Here is a 6,128-nt window from a genome sequence, read left to right as displayed (position 1 = left end):
CAAAATAGGAGATGCAGTGAGTTTCACACAACTGACACATGCTGCATGAAAAACAACGCATGTTTGAATAGCCCCATTGATTTTCACAGGTCCGTGTGGTGTCTCTGAAAAAAACGGACAGCACAGGGACGTGAAATACGCTTGTGTGAATAAGACCTAAGCTACTTTAGCGGTTTTTAATTGCGAGGGCACAGTATGCGAATTACCCATGAGCAGTAGAGGCAGACTATGTTGGACCCACAATGTGACAGTTTAGAACACAGTTCTACTTTCCTTTATTGATTGCATTATCGAGGCGTCAGGGGCCGGCAGCTGAGGTTAGATAATATCGGAAACGCAATTGTGCTACCAAAAATTGCCATGTAGATGAAACCCGAGTTCAGTTTTATTCTTCTTTATTAACACTAAGCGATCTGCGGCTCCAACTATTACTGAACTACAAATTCCAGCATGATCTGCAGGCAAGGACTACCTCTGGTCTACAGTATTGTTCCTTCCCTTTCTCCTTAACACATGGGTGAATCACTGGAGTTATTTCTATGATGTATATAATGCAGCTTACAACCCCAGCTTGCCCTATGACATATTGTTTGCTCATATAACAACGTTTCTCGTGTGATGCCGTCACAATTGTGACTTTTCTAGATCATTAGTGGTGCAAATCCTTTATTCAACCTTGAAATTTAAAGGAAGACAGAAGACACGGATTATTACAATTGTACTAAAGGCATGTGATGCTGCCCATAGCAACTGCTGAATTTTCAGATCTGAGTTTCACAGCATTTTGTGCCAAGACTAGCAGATCGTGCCACTTTTCTCCGCTTGACGTTAATACACCAATGAAATCAATGCTTAAAGGGAACCTGTCATGTATATATTTCGCTGCCCTGTCTGGAGCTTTGTCTGTAAATTATTATTATTTTTTATTTATTTTTTGCTAAAGTGATGCCGTTATTCAGAACCTACATGTAGGGCCCGGGCAGGACTACCAGAGATGAGTCCAGCGTATTTGTGAGCCGACTCTCCCTCCGACCAAATGATTGACGGATTTCTTCTTGTTACTGTGCATAGGGAGAATTCTCTCAACCAGCGGCGAGTGGTGGAGCTAGCGGGCACATCTCTGGCAGTGCAGCCCGGGCTCTGCATGTATGTTCAGAAAAACACCGTCACTCTAGGAAGTGGCGGACCTCTGAAATCATCGTGTCTATTATTACATCATTCTGCCCTCAGTGAGGGAAGCATAATGTGCATGACAGGCTCCCTTTAAGCATTGATTTTTATTGCTGTTAATGTCAAGGCAAAAAAAGTTGCAAGATCTGCCGGGGCTGGGCCCTATACAGAATGTCATGAGACCCAGATCTGAAAATCCAATGGTTGCTATGGCTAATGTGACCGGTTCCCTAAAAGCACTCATCATGGATCTTTATTGGAGTGCTACTTGGTGCATTCCTATTATCACCACTTTGAATTCTGCACATCTGAATCTCTAATTTCTTACAAGTAGCATCCACTGCTCCTCTGTCCAATTACCCTTAGGGCCCAGGCACACGTATGTATTATGGATTTTTGTTGTATCAGTAGACTGCCATAAGCCTAAATATCTGATTTAGTACAGAGAGAGTTTCTGATGGATTCATACTGAAAAAAATGGGGCATGTTCCAATGCATACTGTATTTGGGAGGTGTTCTCACCGAGGTGCACCATATAGCGACACTCGGAGTGCCTACAGCTTTATATGCCGCCATACAGGCTCTATGCATGTGGCTTTATTATCTGCTTAGGGTCTAAGAATAGGGAACCCGGAATGTCCAATCCAGATTGTGCAGATCTGATCTGCTGGGACTTCCCAGTTTGTAGCGCACTAGATTGTGTCCTTAAAGGGGACGTTAACAATTTTCGGGCTCTATATTGCAACGGTTTTCATCTACTGGCACCTGTATGGATACTATTTATCCAGACATGTATAAGTTGAAATTGAGAAAGATTTCTTCTTTTAACAGTCAGCACTGATTATACTATAATATTTATCTAAGGTTGTATGAGATAAAAAAAAAACATGGCTACTTACGTCAAGGAACAGCACCATTCTTGTCCATGGGCTGTGTCTGTGTTAGCAATTTCACATTCAAGTGAATTGCACTGAGCTGCAGTACCAGACACAACCCAAGGACTACAGTGACGCTGTTTCTTTAAGAAAGCAACCATGTTTTTCTAACACTATACAACCCATTTAAAGGATCACTAAACTTGTAGTACAAATGGACTGATCGCTCCTACTAGCGTTCATATACGGTATATGTATATAAAACTGAAGATATTTGAGTCCGTTTTCAAACACCAAAAAGTTTTTGTTGTCATTTGGACTCTGGCTACCTGACTCCGTGGATTTGCTCAAACCTGGGCCATAGTATATAGGGCACTACATATATCCTGAATACCAATGGCGCTCCTGAAAATAACGTGACGTAAGCTCTGACAAGCCATGGCATATTCTTTATTTCTGTAATATCATTATAATGTAGCCAGGCTTTTAGGTTTAGTGGTCAATTCCCACAATGAAGAAATCTGATGTGTGGCTCTGCAGCCGGAACTATGAGGCCTAACCGATACCCCAAGCGCGCTGTTCTAATAAACTAAAAATGGAACAACTATTGTCTTCTTGACAAAATAGTTTGCACCTATATTATTTGAATCACAGATTTTTTTTCAAGTAGGGCCCTGTTCACATCATGAGTTTTTTTGTTTTCATTTAGCACATACTTTGGGAAAGCTCCCGAAGTGCATGCTAAAAGGCGTTCATGGGGCTTCTAACGTGTCCTTTTGACCTCTGACTGGCATCCGTTTAAAACATACGTCATGTAAAGGATCACGAGGGTTCATGAAGTATTAGTTTACCTCTATGGGTGGCAACTCTTAGGCATCTGTCGCAGCCTACGATTGATGTATGCGTCAAATGTAGGCCAAAAAAACGTGATGTGAACATAGCCAAACCACATTGTCCTTCAGTTATGGCACATAGAGTTTTACTTATGGCTGAGAGGACACTATACACAAGGTAGTCATGCATATTGTAAGTTTTGCTTAGCAGGTATTTAGATGAACATCCATAATCAACCGAATTCTATTTGTTATAATTGATGTCCAGCAAACAGAACATTGCCCAGCCAATGATATTAGTGATCCCACTAGTGGTTCAACTATTGTTTTTTATACCTTCTGTATTCCAGCTAGAACAAATGTGTCCATGTAAAGCAGTCCCTGACTTAGGGTCCCATCTTTTTCTCTGAGAATGCCCAGCGATGTCATGCCCCATAGGTTCCATTCACAGTAGACAACACTAGAGGATTTGTTATACTAGATTCTCCTTAGATATCCGGGTGTCTGATGTCATAACCCTTGATTAGGGATGTAGCTATAGGGAGGGCTGATGGTAACAGTTGTCATAGGGCCCGAAAGTGCTCACAGAAGCGGGAGCTGTTACAGGATTTGCATGAGGGCCAAAAAGCTTTAAAGGGAATGTGTCGCTAGAAATGTATTTTATTTTTTTAGTTAAACAATTATTATTTGAGTACACATTGTTTTAATTTTTTTCATTTTTTCACAAGTCAGGAAATATTATAAATTAGATTCTAATTTATAACATTTCCATGTGCTGCGCACTAGAGGGAGCACTTCCCAAAATTGCAGCATGGTCAATGTGGTAAAGCAACCTCATTGCTTTATGCTGCAAATTTGGGGTAGACACACTCTCTAGTGTCCTCACACAATCCCCCCTCCCTTATTCTGGCTAGTGCCAGGAGAAGGAGGGGGTTTAAATCGTCAAAGCTACACTGTGTGGCGCCATTTTCTGAGAGACTGCACAGTGTAGGAGGATTAGATACAGTGCTCAGGAGACAGTATAACACAAACATACAGGAACGTAAAACACACATCACATACACAAACATAACTTCCCTGCTCCTGCTGCCGCCTCCGCTCCTATTCCTTGCGCCTTTGCTTCCTTGAACATATGGCCGGAAGCCGCGGCCAGAAGTTGTCACCTTACTGCCCGGCAGCGGCTTCCAGTCCACATGAAAATGGCGCCGGATTTCGCTCTGCCAAAGACCTTCCTTTTGGACTGCGTGGGAGCGGCACATGCGCCGTTCCCACACAGACGGCGTACGCTGTAGTGAATGGAACGGCTCCCGTTCGCATACTCTATGGGGTTGTATGTGCCGTATTCCATCTCTGTATGTGTCGTTAATCGACACATACAGAGATGAAAAAAAAAATGGCAGCCCCCATAGAGAAGTAAAAGTAAGAAAAAAGTAAAAGGTAGAACACACGAACACAAATAAATAAATGTTATTTTTTTATCATACTAAAAGCAATATGATAAAAAAATAAATTTCATGACACCTTCCCTTTAAGTTACACCTCTGCCCTTGACATTACATGACTCACTGATGTTGCACTAGGAAGACATGTGGATAGAGACCGTGTCAATACATAGAATTTGATTAGTCTTCCCACCTAAATTCATAAGGCCTCATGCCCACTTCAGTCTTTTTCTTCAGGGTGCTAGCCGTTTTTCCGACGGCTAGCACCCTGACCCATTCATTTCAATGGGGCCATGCACACAGTTTTTTTTGACGGTCCCGTTGCTCCGTTCCGATCCAAAGTAGAGCATGTCCTACTTTGGTCCGAGATTCCGTGACCATGAGGCCCATGCAAGTCAATGGGGCCGTTAAAAAAACTGAAGGCACACGGAAGGCATCCGTGTGTCGTCCATGTGTCGTCCATGTGTGACGGAGCCGTTGCCTAGTAACGGCCGGGCAGGCAGAAGTACATTACAGAAATATTACACTAATCGGCAGCCACTTGTCTCTATCAATCACTGATAGAGAAAAGAGGCTGCTGATTTAAAAATAAAATAAAAAGCAGTTCATATGTACCCGGTCGTTGTCTTGGTGACGAGTCTCTCTTCTTCCTCCAGTCCGACCTTCCTGTATGACGCGGCAGCCTGTGATTGGCTGCAGAGGCCGCAGCAGCGGTGACATGTTCTGAAACGTCATCCCTGGAGGCCGGACAGGAGGAAAGTAAGTATGAACTTATTTTTTTATTTCATTAAAATTGTATTTTCCGAGTGCCGAGCATGGTACTGTCCAGGGTGCTGAAAGAGTTACCGCCGATCAGTGCAGCCCATTAACTCTTTCAGCACCCTGTACAGTGACTAGCGCTGAACAACCATGCTCTTTCAGCACTCTGGACAGTACCATGCTCAGAAATGGAAACACGGAGTGCACACGGCCGCTAAAACGGGCACACGGATCCGTCAAAAATGGCCATGAAATCGGTGTTGGAAGTGTGCACGAGGCCTAAGGGCAGGATGAAAGCTTCCCAGAGATAAGAACTGTTAACACCCATGTTGTCCACTGGAATGTTTTTGGGAGCTCATAAAAGGTGATTATATTTTCCTCCATACAGCTTTATCCGATTCAACACACACGTCCAGTAATAAGTTCACTTTCCATGAGCTCCCTGCCACCAAAGCAGATATGACCTGTTGAGGCAAAGCCATGGACTCTGCAAAACTTGTAAAGGTGTCCTGTGGTATCTGGTACCAAGACGTTAGCAGCAGATCCTTTAAGTCCTGTAAGATCAGAGGTGGGGCCTCTGTGGTTTGGACTTGTATTTCCAGAACATACCACAAATGCTCGATTGGATTTAGATTTGGGGAATATGAAGGCGAAGTCAACATCTTGAACTTTTTTGTCATTTTTCTTATACAATTTTTGAACAATTTTTGCCATGTGGCAGGACACATTACCCTGCTGATAGAGGCCACTGCCATTATCCATTATGAAATACCATTGCCATGAAGGAGTGTACTTGGGCTGCAAGAATGTTTAGGTAGGTGGTACATGTCAAAGTAACATCCACATGAATAGCACAACCCAAGGTTTCACAGTAGAACATTGCCCAGAGCATCCGACTTGTCTTCCCATAGTGTATCCTATCCTGTTGCCATCTCTTCCCCAGGTAAGTAATGCACACATTACACGTGATGTAAAAGAACACATGATTTATCAGACCGGGCGACCTTCTATTGCTCCATGGTCCAGTTTTGATGCCCATTGTAGGTGTT

Source organism: Rhinoderma darwinii, chromosome 3 (genome assembly GCF_050947455.1).
Source record: "Rhinoderma darwinii isolate aRhiDar2 chromosome 3, aRhiDar2.hap1, whole genome shotgun sequence".
Taxonomy (NCBI): Eukaryota; Metazoa; Chordata; class Amphibia; order Anura; family Rhinodermatidae; genus Rhinoderma; species Rhinoderma darwinii.
This window is presented reverse-complemented; position numbering follows the sequence as displayed.